The sequence below is a fragment of the Camelina sativa genome, chromosome 9 (assembly GCF_030686135.1).
Source record: "Camelina sativa cultivar CO46 ecotype springtype chromosome 9, ASM3068613v1".
In the NCBI taxonomy this organism is placed as follows: domain Eukaryota; kingdom Viridiplantae; phylum Streptophyta; class Magnoliopsida; order Brassicales; family Brassicaceae; genus Camelina; species Camelina sativa.
In genome coordinates, this window is record NC_141888.1 from 10,370,089 (window position 1) to 10,385,092 (window position 15,004).

The following is a 15,004-nucleotide window of genomic DNA, read 5'->3' on the forward strand; positions in this document are numbered from 1 at the left end:
CTGCAACTGCATAAGGGGAATTGAAACACCTTACCATCCATTCATTCATATCTCACCATTGCATACATCCATCAATCCATATCACCCACCATAGAAGCCTTTTTTCACTCCACTTGCTTGAACATTAGAACATCTCTATATTATTGGATTTAATTTGAACTTTAATTTTCTTGCTTATGGAACTTGAATACCTGCTCATGGTAACTCTAAACTTGGGTTAGCACTCCATTTTTACCAATAATTTTGTTTAACCCGATTCATTTGTCCTACCCATGAACCCAAACCTTTCTTTCAAACCTTGTTGTGAATTGTTGAGTGAGGCCTCTTTCATTGTGCTATAGGTTGCGAAACCTTGAGAGTATTGAGAACGACAAACAACTGCCTCTTGATTTAGCTAAGTTAGAATTTGAATTAGCTAATAGATTCGGTTTTGAAAGATAGGTGGTTAGAATGTTTATTTGGGGTTGGGTTGTGAAATAAAAAACAAAATAAGAAAATTCCCTAAGGTTAGAATAAATTAGCTCTAAGTCTCTAAATTTTAAAAAAAAAAACAAAAAAAGATCTTGCTATAGTCTCCTAGAAAGAAAAGAAAATATATATATATATATTAGGAGTTTAGCAAAGAAAGAATAAATAAAAAAAAGAGCTAGAAGTTTTAAAGTCTAAACCTTAGGGAGTAAAAAAAAAGGAGTTAAAATCAAGGATGTGGGTAGTCTGATTCTAGGGGGTTTAAATTAAAAAAAAAAAGTGATTGAGAAAAGGGTAGATCATCAAGAGCTAAGCTTTGTATGCCCAAATTGTTCTCAGTCTTAGATAGTTTTCACAACTGTCTAGCATTCCTTCTTTTGAGAAAAAACCATCCAAAGAATTTGTTTGAAACCACCTTACTAAAAATCCTTACCCTTGAAATCGATTGAGCTTGATTCACCTTCCATTTCCAAGAATTCGCCAAACACTTAATTGAATGTGAAAGAGATGTTCTCTATCTTTAGTTGGAGGTTGAACTAGATCGATGCATGGTAATAAGCATAGAAATATATTTATAAGTATGTTGATTGATCTTATCACCATTAAACTATCTTTAGGGACTATAGCTTGAATCCTTCGCTAGGCATATTAAGGTTATGAGTTCCCGCTTTCAAACCGCACCCTCTTACTTCCTTGCTAGAGGACTAGCAAGATTTAAGTTTGGGGATCTGATAACTCTCTAATTTATATGTTTTTTGCATCCCTTTTTGTCCATATTTTGCATTGTTCATACCTCTAACTTAGCATTTTTAGGTCATTAACTGTAGGAATTCACTTTTAGACCATTTAGGGTGTTGCATTTCCGCATTTGCATATTTTGGATGAAAACAGGTGCTAAAGGGCCAAAAATGGGGGAAAACAAGGACAACCCGAGCATGTACCCGAAGGAGCCATCGAGCTTCAAGGACAAGTCCGAACCCCAACACGATCGAGGAGGATCCAAGAGCATGAAGAGCAACCCGAAGATCCACCCGAGGAGTAACCCGACTTCACCCTCGTGTACCCCGTCAAGTAGACCATCGGGCAGGTCTGGGAAGCTAGGTCAAAAGGGTTTCCATATATAAATCCCCTCTTCCCCTAGCTCGCAAACGAGCACGCCGCAGACCCTCAAACCAGAGAGCGAGAGCTTCTGTGAGAGAACTGAGCGACCCAACATTTTTCCCTTTTTTTTTTACGTTTTCTTTCATAGTTTTGTTAGTTTTTCTTAGATTTCTATCTTGTACTCCTTCTACTCTATCTTTACCGTTTAATACAATGTCATTTTCATTCATTTTCGTTGCATTGTTATTCGTTGCTATGTCCGAGTAGTGTAGTAAAGTTTCTAGGGATGGGATAGATGATTTTGTGTTCTTGATCGGTTAGGATGCCTTAGTTTGATTGTAAATGATTGATAGATTTCCTTCTAGGTTGGTGTTCTTAATGCTGTCAACAGACCGGGAGGTTGAGATTAGATCTAGGCGCTTTAGCGACCGAGAGGTGTAGATAAGATGCATGATTTAGCCAATGCTAGAGGTTTACTTGACTCTTAGTAAGAGATTAGATGATTTTAAGTTTACTGGCAATAATGAATCGATCTTAATGCCTGCTTGATCATATTGCTAGTGCGAGAGTGTGGTAAGTGATCAAAGTTTGATTGTTGCTAGTGCGAGAGTGTGGTGACAAAGTTTTAGAGATTCATTGTCTAGGAAATAATTGCTTGAGGCATGTAAGGCATCTGTACTGGTCTAGAATACTTAGGATTCAATTACCCCATCCTTAGAAGCTTTCGTATTTTAATTGTTTACATTTTCTTTACCTACTCGACCACTTACTCGATCAGGTACACGATAACCTGTATCGAGTAATAGCTTGAGCTGTTCATATCTCACTTGCTTACTCGATCATCCCACTCTATCATGTACTCGATTGCTTGCATCGAGTGCTTAGGTCGTGTGGTTTCTTTGTTTATATTCTTTTCTTTTATTTATTTTAGGATTGTTAGAACCAAAACCCTATCTGCTTGGCATGACTTGTATTGTTCTGATCATATCCTTCCTGCTAGCAATAGACAACCATTTTGATTGATAACCCTTTGTACTACAACTGCATAGGGAATTGATACCCTGGGTGAAAACCTGTCTATCAGAACCCTTCTTCTCCATCCTTGGTTAGAGCAGTTTTGAGATGATCCTCCTCAGCTAGTTCCTCCAACAGCTCATCAGCCAACTTATCCATCTCTTCAATGTAGAAGACTTGTCCTCCTATTGTTGCCTTCTTCAAAGTATCCTTGATGTCAAACCTCATGATGAAGTCGTTGAAACAAGTATTTCTTATGTTTGTGGTGATGATGGTGGATGTATGCAAAGATGATATATGAATGGAATGATGGATGGGTGTTTCAATTCCCCTTTATGCTATTGCATTACAAGAGGTATCAATCCTAAATGAGTGTTTGTGAACAGATAAGATGTGCATATGAATCTAAGTTAAGACAAATGTAATGATTGTTTGTCACTAACAATCCTAAGATGGAAATGTAAAGATGCAGAAAGTAAACTACAAGAACCAAGAACTAAATGCAAATGAAACTGAATGATTGAAACTGTAATGAAGCAAGAACAGAAATAGAAACTACTACTAATGAACTAATGCAAGACAATTAATGAACTGAAAGCTAAATGTATGCAACTGGAATGAAACAGGAATGAAACAAGACAAGCACAAATCATAAACCAGAGTTTTGGGGATGAACTCGAGCAAGCACTCGACCGAGTGTAGATCGAGTGGGAGGTCGAGCTAGTTCAATCCGGAAAACAGAGCAACACAACAAAAACAGAGCAACACTAAAACCAATCAAACAACAAGCAAGCTACAAGATTAAGACTTAGAAATCAATAAACAAAGAAGGTTCCTGAGGATGGTTTCATGGGAAGAACTAATCATTGTGGTCATCTAACTTGGTCAACAAAACTCAAGCAAACTTTGAGCTAACCTCTAGACATATAAATCTAAGACAAGTTTCTCCCACTCTCATGGTCAAGAAACAATCAAACCTATGCAATTCTAGACTTGTTCTCACACAGTAAAGAATCTACACAAGCAGGCATTAAGCAATACATATCAAACCAAACAAGACCTCTAATCTCTTAGCAAGCCTAATGGTAAGCTCTAGATCTAGCCTTATCTATGCTCCTTAAACATTGGTGTGATGCTAAGGAGCTTGAGATCAGATCCTAACCTCTCAGTTCAAGATCAGCCTTAAGAACATCTAGCCTAGAAGAGATCTACAACAATCAAGCTTGACCAAATCACATAAACCACAAGATGAATCCTACCTAACCCATCCTCAAGATCCTAATATGACTACTCACAACAAGACATGATGAAATAAATCAAAAACCCTGAAAATATTGAAACTTGCATTATTAGAAAGATAAAACTGAGATCTTTAATATTAATCAAAGGATGAAACTCAAATTCTCAATATTAAGAAAGTTATTGAACCAACAATATTGAAGAATCTAAGAGTTTTCTTAAAGAAGTACAAAATCTAATAAAATGCAAAAGGAATAATGCTAAAAAAGGTAAAAACTAGGTTTTTGGGAATATCTAAAAGTCTGGACGCTTTGGTGGCTGCAGGTACAAGGTCTTATATAGTGGGGAAGTGGAAGCCCTAAAAATAGAAAAAGTCAAAGCGGTCAACGGCTCGGTCAACTCGACCTGTGCTCGGTCGAGCTAGGGGTCGAGCTGGCTCCTCACGTGCAATCTCCACCGGTCGAGTCCTCCTCAGCACACGGTCGAGTGTGCGGTCGAGTTGGACTCTGGACCTTGGTTCTTCAGCCTTAACTCCCTTGTTTCCTCCTCAAGATTGCTTCACATCTCTTTTCCATTGCTTCCATGCTCCTTGAGCTCCAAAATCACCTGTTTATGCATGAAAAGATGCAAATGCAATGCAACTAAACCCTAATGCATGATTAGTGCTAAAGCTACACAATAATGGTCTAAATGGATAGAAAAAGATGCAAGAGATGTGAATAAACTAAGGGAAAACATGGTAAAATATATGAACATCAACACCCCCAAACTTAGTCTTTGCTTGCCCTCAAGCAAATAATCAAAGACATAAGAAGGTGAGTGAGGTTTGAAAGTGGGATCTCAGCTCCTAAAGCTTGCAAATAGACCATCTAGAATCAATGTCCAAGTTACTAATACTATGATGCAAGTTGAATGAGCTGGAATTTAAAGACCTTAGACAAGCATATCACAACCTTTATTGATTTGAGCCTAAGACATCCACATGCATTCAAATCAACCATTTCCTTTAACATTCATTAAACAAGAACATGAATCAACTCTATGCAATGCTTAAACTCATTTGGCTTGGTAATAAAGGGTTTTGAGACAATGATGGTCTCTTTTTAGAGTGGGGCTCATCAATATCAAGGTTCTCTCATGAAAATGGATTGAGCTTTAGAAGAATGCTAAAGATAAGAACACCTAAACTCATACAAGAATAAAACCTTGTCTACCCAAAGGTACCCAAAGTGTTTATCCTAGCAATCTAAACCCATATGATCCTAGTGCTACCCTTTGCTCCTTCTTTTCTCTTTAACCCTTTTCTCTTTTGGTTTTCAAGTCTTAGGAGATGTTTCTTATTTGATCTTTCTAGTGGAATGGGGGATTCTTTCTTATTGCTATGGTTCTCTTTTCTTCTTATTCTTAAGACATATAAGCATTTTGCTAAACTTTTCTTTTCTTACTTTTCTTTTTCTTAACTAGAACCATCTTAATCAACACTTTACTTCCCATCCTTTCACTAGACTTTGCTTAAACACAATCTCCTCTTAAAGACACTACCCTTTTTCTTTCTCTTTTCTTTCTTTTCTTTTCAAAACAGCCAAGTCCCAAACCCAACAAGTGAACCACCTAGTCCTATCTAGTTTGAAAAATGCAAACTAGAACTACACAAGGTCTTACTCTTGTCAGTTCAAACCTAACACTTTCTACCAAGCTCAATCCCAAAAATAGGCCTCACACACTCAAGAGCAAACAAGGCTTGAAAGAAGGTATGGTTTAGGGGTAGGGGAACTGATCTAAATGATTTAATCAGCTACTTGGATCAACAAGAGTGGTAAAAAGAAGAAAGATGATCCAAGTATGTATATGGTATCCATGAGTTTAAAGCAATGCATATATTGATAATTAAAAGTCAATATTAGGTTCTTATAAATATGAAATGGTTTCAAATCACAACATGCTTAAACTTAGATCAAATGCAATGCAAGAATTCAAGCTTGGTTCAATCTTATGCTTCCTACTACTCAACTAGCATCAAAGTACTAATAACTTGGGCATTGATCCTAGTCTAGTGAATAGGCTAGCTAACAAGGAAATACTCATCATAGATCCCTAAAGCAAATATTATACAACTCTACATGAAACATGCTAAACAAGATCCTAATATGCAATGCAAACTACATGAACACTCTTTTTTTTATGAAGATTTTTTTTTCAAAATTTTTCAAATTTTTATGGTTTTTCTATGCCTTAGATGCTAATGCAAGTGCTAACATGATGATGATAAAAATTTGAAATAAGAACACAAAACACAACATCAAATGCTATCTCAAACCCTCCCCCAAACTTAAATCACACAGTCCCTTGTGTGAAAAAGTTGTGTGAGGATTCAAGATTTAAACACAACACAAAACACAATATGAAATGCAATGGTATAAACAATGGTAAGGTGATAGTGGTTACCTTAGGGATTGTGGAAGAAGTTGTCCACATCCATCTGCATGCTGTCATAGGAGTAGTTGGGGTCAGGCTGGTGGCTTGGAGAAGGACTTTGGGGCAGCTCGATGACTCCGATCGACCTTGACTCGGTCGGGTACGTGTCCGAGTGGGGGGGTCGAGCTGGACTGCGAGTCTCCAAATCCTGAGCCTTCCTCTTCTATTCAGACTCCCTAGCGTGCCTAACCATGAAAATACTAAAGCAAAAATCAAAATACCAAAATTCCAAAGCAATATATACAGGGATACCTTAGGGACTTCCTCCCTAGTGAGCTTGTTTAAAGTCACTAAGCTTGACTTTTGATTGCCTTTTCAGGCTTGAGTTAGAGACCAAGGAGGTGATGAAATCCCCCTGGTTCTATTTGGTAACCCTGGTGTTCCTTCTTGATCACTACCTCATTAGCACTTGAACCATGTTTCTTTTTAACCTTGAGCTTTGGCCTTGCTCTCTTCAAAGTCCTTTTGTTCAGCTTGACTTGGAGATCCTTGACTAAAGCAGTCATTCCTTGAACAGAATTCTTAAGCTTCTCCACTGAATCTTCTTGAAAGGTTAGCTTACCCCTTGAAGCAGTTTCCCCACTTGAGACCTCATGATCCTCCTTTCTTTTGATAGTGTAAGGTGGATCATATTTGGAGGGCAGATTAGTGGGATTGTTGATATCAAAATTCATAGTGAAGTCTTCAGTCAGGTGGAGCTTGATAGTCCCCATCTTCACATCAATAACTGCCCCAACTGTAGCTAAGAATGGCCTTCCCAAGATAAGAGGGTCTTTAGGCTCTTTTTCCATACTCATGATTGCAAAATCAGTTGGGATCCTTGCTTCTCCTATTTTGATAGGGAGATTTTTAATCACTCCAACCACATCCCTCTTGGATCCATCTGCTAGACTGACATAGTAGTTGCTGTCCTTGAAGTCCTCATACCCCAACTTCTCAGCCACTGAGTATGGTATCAAGCTCACTGAAGCTCCTAAATCACAAAGGCACTTATTGAAGTGCATGTAGCTGATGGAACATGGTATGTTGAATGAGCCTGGATCTTCAAGCTTTGTTGGGACAATAGCTGTCCCAATCTCTTTCAAATCCTTCATATCTTGGTCATGAGCCCTCTTCTTTGACATCTCAAGTAAAAAATCCTGATAGAGAGGGTATGGAGCATACTGTTCCAAAGCAGGTCCTCTCTCATCTTCTTGGTAAGCAATGATAGTTTCTTGTATAGCCATTACTTCCTTCAAGATTTTCACTTCCTCTTGTTGCAAAGCCATCACTTCTTCCTTCTTCTCAATGACAACCTCCTGTTGTATGGCCATTCCATCCTTCTTTTCAATGACTACTTCTTCCTTCAAAGCCATCACTTCCTTAATGACAACCTCTTCTTTCAAGGCTTTCTCCTTCTCTTGTTGCAAAGCTATCTTCTCCTTTTTCTCAATGATCTCCCTCAATTCCCTTATCTTTTGAGCCTTGAAACGTCCTGGGAATGGTAGAGGCGTTTTGTAAGCAGGAGGAATGTATCTAGCATGCTTAACAGCTTCTGTGTCTGCAACTCGATCAGTCACTCGATCATGTACTCGATCGTGTGTGTGGTCGAGCACCTGGTCGAGTGGTTTCTCTGCCTCAGTCTGCTGAGTAAAACCTTCACTCTGGGCTTCAATTAGTGACCAACCCTCCCCACCTTGAACCTCACTGTCCTCAGTGACATATTCCTCATGGAGATGGATAGCTTTAACAGTGATCTCCCTTGGGTATGGAATAGCTTGTTCAGGAAGTTGGTGTGGATTAGGAGCTGAAGTAGAAGAAATGGAGCTCTCCATGCACTGAAATGAAGAGGTCAGACTCTCAAGCTGGTTACTCAGGTCATGAGCATAAGAATCCAATGTTTGGTTCAGCTCTCCAAACTGCCTTGCTGCCTCAATCTGCTGATTGGCTTGCCCAAGCAATAATTGTTGCATCATAGCTCTTAAGTCATGTTCTTGGGCTTGGTAGGTCTGAAACATTGGAGTGGGACACCATTGAGTCTGGAAACCTTGTTGCTGGTGCATGGGTGCATAATAGAACTCACTGCCTTGAAACATGGTTACTGACTCGAACAGACACACGGTCAAGCACAGGCTCGAGTGGATGGTTGAGTCGACTGGGAAGCGGTGTCTACTTAGATCCGGCGTCTGACTCGACCGGGTGCTCGATCACGACTCGGTCGAGTTGTGGTCGAGCTGATGGTCGAGCTAGTACCTCAAATGGAACTTCAACCCAACAACAGAAGATTCAAGTGTAAAAACGAACTTAATCTTAGACTAATATGGATCCTAAATGTCACAAAACACACTCAAATGGGCAACATCGCCAAATTGAAACAAGTATTTCTTATGTTTGTGGTGATGATGGTGGATGTATGCAAAGATGATATATGAATGGAATGATGGATGGGTGTTTCAATTCCCCTTTATGCTATTGCAGTACAAGAGGTATCAATCCTAAATGAGTGTTTGTGAACAGATAAGATGTGCATATGAATCTAAGTTAAGACAAATGTAATGATTGTTTGTCACTAACAATCCTAAGATGGAAATGTAAAGATGCAGAAAGTAAACTACAAGAACCAAGAACTAAATGCAAATGAAACTGAATGATTGAAACTGTAATGAAGCAAGAACAGAAATAGAAACTACTACTAATGAACTAATGCAAGACAATTAATAAACTGAAAGCTAAATGTATGCAACTGGAATGAAACAGGAATGAAACAAGACAAGCACAAATCATAAACCAGAGTTCTGGGGATGAACTCGAGCAAGCACTCGACCGAGTGTAGGTCGAGTGGGTGGTCGATCTAGTTCAATCCGGAAAACAGAGCAACACAACAAAAACAGACCAACACTAAAACCAATCAAACAACAAGCAAGCTACAAGATTAAGACTTAGAAATCAATAAACAAAGAAGGTTCCTGAGGATGGTTTCATGAGAAGAACTAGTCATTGTGGTCATCTAACTTGGTCAACAAAACTCAAGCAAACTTTGAGCTAACCTCTAGACATATAAATCTAAGACAAGTTTCTCCCACTCTCATGGTCAAGAAACAATCAAACCTATACAATTCTAGACTTGTTCTCACACAGTAAAGAATCTACACAAGCAGGCATTAAGCAATACATCTCAAACCAAATAAGACCTCTAATCTCTTAGCAAGCCTAATGGTAAGCTCTAGATCTAGCCTTATCTATGCTCCTTAAACATTGGTGTGATGCTAAGGAGCTTGAGATCAGATCCTAACCTCTCAGTTCAAGATCAGCCTTAAGAACATCTAGCCTAGAAGAGATCTACAACAATCAAGCTTGACCAAATCACATAAACCACAAGATGAATCCTTCCTAACCCATCCTCAAGATCCTAATATGACTACTCACAACAAGACATGATGAAATAAATCAAAAACCCAGAAAATATTGAAACTTGCATTATTAGAAAGATAAAACTGAGATCTTTAATATTAATCAAAGGATGAAACTCAAATTCTCAATATTAAGAAAGTTATTGAACCAACAATATTGAAGAATCTAAGAGTTTTCTTAAAGAAGTACAAAATCTAATAAAATGCAAAAGGAATAATGCTAAAAAAGGTAAAAACTAGGTTTTTGGGAATATCTAAAAGTCTGGACGCTTTGGTGGCTGCAGGTACAAGGTCTTATATAGTGGGGAAGTGGAAGCCCTAAAAATAGAAAAGTCAAAGCGGTCAACGGCTCGGTCAACTCGACCTGTGCTCGGTCGAGCTAGGGGTCGAGCTGGCTCCTCACGTGCAATCTCCACTCGGTCGAGTCCTCCTCAGCACACGGTCGAGTGTCTGGTCGAGTGTGCGGTCGAGTTGTACTTTGGACCTTGGTTCTTCAGCCTTAACTCCCTTGTTTCCTCCTCAAGATTGCTTCACATCTCTTCTCCATTGCTTCCATGCTCCTTGAGCTCCAAAATCACCTGTTTATGCATGAAAAGATGCAAATGCAATGCAACTAAACCCTAATACATGATTAGTGCTAAAGCTACACAATAATGGTCTAAATGGATAGAAAAAGATGCAAAAGATGTGAATAAACTAAGGGAAAACAAGGTAAAATATATGAACATCAGTCGTCGCCCAGATTGAGATCAATCTTGCCATTTCTGACATCAATGATGGCTCCGGCAGTTGCCAGGAACGGTCTTCCTAAGATCAGAGGATCTTTCGGTTCTTCATCCATCTCCAGAACCACGAAGTCGGTTGGCACTTCCACGTCTCTGATCCTGACGGGTAATTCTTCTAAAATACCATTTGGAAGTCTCACTGATCTATCTACAAGGATGAGAGAGATGTCGCAACCCTTGTACCTTGTAAAACCCAACCTCGTAGCAACATAGAGTGGCATTAGATTAATTGAAGCGCCAAGATCACATAGACACCTATCAAAAGACATAGATCCAAGGGAGCAAGGTAGAGTGAATGATCCAGGATCTTTGAGCTTCTTGGGTACAATCTTTTTCTGGATGATTGCACTACACATAAGACTTAGTACCTCTCCATCACTAAATCCTTGAGGAATTTCTGGTAGTGAGGAACAAGTGCGAAAGCATCCAGCAATGGCATCCTAAACTCAATCTCCTTAACTTCTTTTTCGAACAAGGCTTTGTATTTCTCAGTAAGCTGCTTCTTAAACCTCACTAGAAATGGTAGAGGAGGCTTGTGCGGTGGAGGGATGAATCTCGCGGGTTTGTCATCAGGAACAACAGGTTCCTTAACAGCTTCAGGTTCGGACTGCTTCACTGGCTTGATTGGATCTTTGACTGCTTCGACTAAGTTCTCCATCTGAACATCATCCTGAACAAAACCCTCCCCATCTAATTCCTCACTGTCTGCAGTGACGTCTGGGACTCCTTGCCTGAGAGGCAATGTTTTACCATTTCTCAGCGTAATTGCGTTTGCAAACTCCTTGGGGTTCTGAACAGCTTTTCCTCGGAAGTGGCCAGACTTTGGTGCAGATGTAGAAGCAGATTGACCTTCCATATACCTTATTTTCGAATTTAGAGCTTCAAATTTGGCGTTCAGATCATTGTAGGAACATTCCATCCTCTGACTAAGGTCAGCGAATTTCTTTACAGTATCCATGGAACCGCTAGCTTGGCCCTGAAGAAGTTGTTGCATCATCTGCTTCATTTCTTGATCTGGAGCTGGAGTAGGCTGAACTGGTTGAGGACGGAATCCTGGCGGTGGTCCTGAGGGGGTTTGGTAACCCTGCTGGAACTGTTGTTTTGGAGCGAATCCCGGATTGTAAGACACAAAAGGTTTTTGTTGACCTTGTTGTTGTTGTTGAGGCGGGTATACCTGATTTTGTGGATTAGCAACATTGGTACTTTGGTAAGACAAATTGGGGTTCATCTTGTAGGGGTTCTAACCTTTGTTGTATCCACCCTGATTCTGAACATAGCTGATCTCCTCAGTCTGCTCGCCCTCCCCATCTGGAACTTGGAAAGGGTCATCCTCAGATACAAAGTGGACGCTCCTCTGCTGGTTTAGCAAGATACGGTCAAGCTTCTCGTTGACATTCTTGAGGTCTTTCTTGTACTTCTCCTCAGACCCAGCGTCACCGCGAACTGTGCAGTCATAGTCCTCATTGTAGTTGCCGTCAGACTGAGCGAGATTCTTAACCAGTTGTCATCCTTCCTCAACGTCTTTGTTCAAGAAATAACCGTTAGAAGCAGTGTCAAGCAGCATACGTATCTTTGGTAGTACACCACGGTAGAGAGTGCTCAGCAGTAACTCCTTGCTGAAACCATGGTGTGGACACTGGCTATGGTAACCCTTGAAACGCTCTCATGCTTCATAGAATGATTCTGAGCTCTTCTGATTGAAGCTGGAAATCTCATTCCTGAGATGTGCTGTTCTGGAGTTGGAGAAAAACTTGGCCAAGAATGCTTTCTTACAACCATCCCAAGTGGTTATTGATCCCTTGGGAAGGTTTTTCTCCCATTGATGAGACTTGTCTCCCAGGGAGAATGGGAAGAGGCGCAATTTGGTGAGACTGCACAGGCGGTCGAACTCGTCCAAGTGGTCGAGTGGATCCTCCATAGGCAATCCTTGGAACTTGTTTCCTTGGATCATGGAGATAAGACCACTTTTGATTTCGAAGTTGTTGTTTTGCACAGCGGGAGGGACGATTCCAGCACGCTGAGTGTGAGTGTTCGGTGCATCCTCAGCACCAATGTTTCGCGGTCTCGGATTTGGTTCATTCTGTTGTTCCATAGTAACTGGTGCGGGATGATCAGTGAGTTGACGAGCTTGTCGTGGTCGTTGCAACCGATTGATTTCATCGATAACATGAAGGAGATTCTGATGGCCTCTTGATCTGGTGTGCATGCAAGGTTGCAATCAATAGGTACCTAAGATGCAAAACAAAGAAGCAGACAACCAAAACAAGTTAGTACTTAGATTGATTGTGTAACAGAACTTAATCTTGCAAAACTTGAAATCTTAAATGTAGCAAACAGAATCCCAAATGGCAAAGGCGCCAAATTGATAGTAGGCTTTTTGTATGTATCCTAGCAGGTTCAATTAACCTTATGCAGTTGTAATACTTAAGGTGTCAATCCAGTTGGGAAACTTTACTAACAATTGAGATGCAATCAAGAAATCACAAGTCAAGCCAATTCAAAGAGAGTGTTTGTCTGACAGTCCTAGAATGATGACAATACAAAATGGAAATGAATCACAGAACTAGAAACGATAATGTATGACAAGAATCGAAAATGAATAAAAACATAAACGAGTCTAAGCATGAACTAAAAAGCAAGAAACGAAACAGTCTCAGGAATGTAATAAAAAACAGGAAGAAAGAGGTCCTAAGGATGGGAGTAATTGATGTCGGTGGAGCATCCTAGTCTATAGAGTGTTAACATGCCACAAGCAAACTATCCCTAAACAATGAACATAACTTCTTAGCTAATCTAATCTCTTGACAGAAGCTATTCAAACTCAATCACTTCCAAACCTAGCTCTCGCTAGAGAAACATGATCAAGCATGGCATGAAAAACAATTTCATTCACGTCAACAAACATCCTAGACAACTAATCTCTTAAGCTAGGAACGTAAGTCTCTGGCACTAGTTGGTCAGACATTTCATCAAACAACTTTTGGGTGCGGAAATATCTAAAACCTAGTTCCAATTAATCAGAGAGAAACTAGTAATTATAACTCTAGTCCAGAAGGGAATCGTACAATCAACGCTTAAACACTCTACATCCTAAGATCATCCACCTAATATATCCCATCCTCAAGAACTACCACACTACTCAGATCCGAAAATCATCATCAAGGATGCAAACACAGAAAACATTGAGACAAGCATTACTAGGTAGATAAAAATAAGATGAACAACTTTGTAGAAGGAATCAAATGCAAAATCTGAATAAATCTCAAAGATATTGGAATACAAGTCTCAGAACGTATTGGTGGCTAGGTTCAGAAACCTTCTGGGAACGAAAACGAGATAAAAGATCAAATGTCTCAGCAAAGACTTAACAAAATGTATATATAGTAGTCCAACATGGAAAGCCCTAAAACTTAAAACGACAAGGTAAAGCGTTGGTTCGGTAATCTCCTGAAGCGTGTGAAACCAAACGTCTTTCTTCCCGACATGTGCGATCGAGTCCGTGCACGTCGAATGGAATGCAATGTCATCATGGCTCAGACGGACGGTTGAGGAGCATGGCTTGATCAGACAAGCTGGAGTGCGTTGCGGGGGAGCATGGCTCGATCAGACAAGCTGGAGTGCATGGCAAGGGAGCATGGCTCGATCAATCAAGCTGGAGTGCGTGGCGGGGCAGCATGGCTCGATCAGACAAGCTGGAGTGCGTGACGGGGGAGCATGGCTCGATCAGACAAGTTGGAGTGCGTGGCGGGGGAGCATAGCTCGATCAAACAAGCTGGAGTGCGTGGTGAGTGAGAGTGGCTCTAGCGTGGTGTATACGCATCCACTAAAACGATGATAACTCTTTCACCACACCTCCTATTGACTTCAAATAAACGGTGTTGGAAAGATAACTCCATTCCCTACAACTTTGATGAAGACGTCGAAAGCTAAATCCCACTCGAGTGGAACGGCTCGAACGGATGGCTCGGTTGACGCTGCCTGGAGATGGCTCGGTTGACGCTTCCTGGAAGTGTTGTGAGATTGGCTCGAGAGACGGTTCCGGGAGTGTTGTGCAGCGGATGAGTTGAGAGATGAGCTTTCAACGTCTCCTAAATACCTGAAATACTCCAAAATGCACAATCTATGCAAGGATGATGCAAGAACTACCTAAACATGCAAAGTGTATAGAAAGGACTAGAAAATGATGCAAACTAATGAGTTATCCTACCTAAATGCATGATAAATATATGCTAAGGAGAGGCAAAATATAGACATATCAGAAACCCCTTTGACCTAGCTTCCCTGTCCTGCCCGAGAGTTTACTCGATGGGGTACACGAGGATAAGGTCGGATTACTCCTCGGGTAGATCTTCGGATTGTTCTTCCTGCTCTTGGATCCTCTTCCTGCTTTTGGATCCTCCTCGATTGTGTTGGGGTTCGGACTGTTCTTCCAGCTCGATGGCTCCTTCGAGTACATGCTCGGATTTGTCCTTGTTTCTCCCCATTATAGGCTATAAAGCACTTGTTTTCATCCAAAGTATGCAAATGCAAGAA

At 40.4% G+C, this 15,004-nt stretch overlaps 1 non-coding gene across 1 annotated transcript; it reads left to right on the forward strand.

Annotated features, from left to right (window-relative positions):
• Positions 1 to 12,090: 12,090 nt before the first annotated feature.
• On the forward strand, positions 12,091 to 12,196 carry LOC147938029 (small nucleolar RNA R71). Its single transcript, XR_015567522.1, has one exon. It is a non-coding gene; the product is annotated as a small nucleolar RNA R71 (small nucleolar RNA).
• Positions 12,197 to 15,004: the final 2,808 nt, after the last annotated feature.